The sequence below is a fragment of the Protopterus annectens genome, chromosome 9.part0 (assembly GCF_019279795.1).
Source record: "Protopterus annectens isolate FY-2018-M chromosome 9.part0, PAN1.0, whole genome shotgun sequence".
Taxonomy (NCBI): Eukaryota; Metazoa; Chordata; order Ceratodontiformes; family Protopteridae; genus Protopterus; species Protopterus annectens.
This window is the reverse complement of record NC_056743.1, coordinates 1,632,808,655-1,632,811,154: the sequence shown is the minus strand read 5'-3', so window position 1 is coordinate 1,632,811,154 and position 2,500 is coordinate 1,632,808,655.

Below are 2,500 nucleotides of genomic sequence, written 5' to 3'. Positions count from 1 at the left end.
ATAGATATAATTAGCAGAGGTTATGGTGGCATAGTTGGTGTATATATATATATATATATATATATATATATATATATATATATATATATATATATATATATATATATTCATATATATGGGTCCTTGTTGTTTTGTTGACAGTACAGTTCATCGAATCGTACTTTGTCAAAATCACTTTAGTGAACATGCATTTTGTCGAAAATGCACGTTCGCTAAAGAAAACAGCAAAAGAAAAAGATATGCCATTAGCGTATACCTTTAGTTATACATCAACGTACACCGTTGATGTACAACTAAGGAAACTTGTTGAGATTGTACTACAGTGGGGATAAGGGAATATTCCCTTTTCCCAGCTGTAGTGAAATCTCGGAGTGGGAATATTAAAGTAGGGGGGTGTGGGGTACATATTAGTGCTCAATGTGTTTTTGTTTTATGTTTATTTGTTTTTTTATTTTTCCACGAACGTGCATTTTTTACAAAGTGCACTTTCACAGAAGTAAGTTCGATGAAGTACGGTTTGATGAACCATACTTTCAATTAATGAACACAAACCCATATATATATATATATATATATATATATATATATATATATATATATATATATATACACACATGTAATTGTGATAGATATAATTATCAGGGGGGTTGGGGCCACAGGTGGTATATATAATTGGTATAGATATAATTAGCAGGGGGTATGGGAACACAGCTGGTGTATTTAATTGGTATAGATGTAATTAATGGGGTATGGGGGCTCAGCTGGTATATGTAATTGCTATAGATATTATTAACAGGGGGATGGGGGCACAAGTGGTATATATAATGGGTATAGATATAATTAGCCAGAGGTATGGGGTTACAGTTAATGTATATAACTGGTATAGATATAATTAGCAGTTGGTGTGGGAAACAAAGCTGGTATATATATATATATACATATATATATATATATATATATATATATATATATATATATATACACACACACACACACACACACACACACACACACACACACACACACACACACACACCAAAAAGATGAAGTGCACGTCGCCAAAGCTGGTGCACGGAGTAAGTTCCAAAGTTCCAAAAATATATATTCCAGTACTCGAAGTAATAAATCCAAAGTCGAATGTAATGAAAATACCCAAAAAGCACTTTAGAGGTACAAAAGTACTTTAATTATTAAATGGAACAAACATTCAGGTTGCTCCTTCATACAGCCATTCGGCTCAACTGAAAAAACACAGATCGGTGACCGATTCCGCCCCCTGGCGTCATCAGTGTGAAATTTCACATGAAGGAGCAACCGGAATGTTGTTCCATTTAATAATTAAAGTACTTTTGTACCTCTAAAGTGGGGTTTGGGTCTTTTCATTACATCCGACTTTGGATTTATTACTTTCAGTACTGGAATATCTTTTTTTTGAACTTTATAGGTTCATAGGTTAGTACTAAGCTAACTGCTCTTGCGAGCCATTTTAAACCTAGCCAATTAACCCTTGTGAGCTTCAAACCCTGCACTTTGTGTTTGTCAGGCAAACACCTTAACCATTAGGCCACCCTATATAGGTTTACTATCATTATTTCGAATCACACTCGGTCGACCACACTATGCTCGACAACGGAAAGTCGAACACAGCAATGTCGAAATCTAAAAGCAAGCCTAGGAATGGGTTTTAACATGGGTTGAGATAGGAGTTCACTGCTATTGCCAAACTACAAATCTCGCCCCTATCTCGACCCATGCTAAAACCCATTCCTAGGCTTGCTTTTAAAATTCGACATTGTTGTGATCGACTTTCCGTTGCCAAATATAGTGTGGTCGACTGAGTGTGATTCGAAATAATGATAGTAAACCTATATATATATATATATATATATATATATATATATATATATATATATATATATATGTGTGTGTGTGTGTGTGTGTGTGTGTGTGTGTGTGTGTGTGTGTGTGTGTATGTATATATATATATATATATATATATATATATATATATATATATATATATAGATATATACATATATATATATATATATATATATATATATATATATATATATATATATAGATATATAATTTGTATAGATGTATTTAGCAAGGGGTAGAAGTCACAGCTGGTAGATATAATTTGCATAGATGTAATTGTTGGGCATATGGGGAAATAGCCGGTATTTAGAAATAGTATAGATATAAGCTACAGGTGGTATAGGGGCACAACTGGAGTACATAATTGGTATAGATACAATTAGCAAAGGTTATAAGGGCACAGCTAGTATATATAATTGTTATAGATATAATTTGGAGTTGAATAGGGCATAGCTGGTGTATATAATTGGTATGGATATAATTAGCATTGGGGCACAGCTGGTATATATAATTGGCATAGATATAATTAGCAGGGGTCTGCCAGGCACAACATATATATATATATTGGTACACGTAATTAGTATAATTAGCAGGGGGTATTGTTGCACAGCTGGTATAT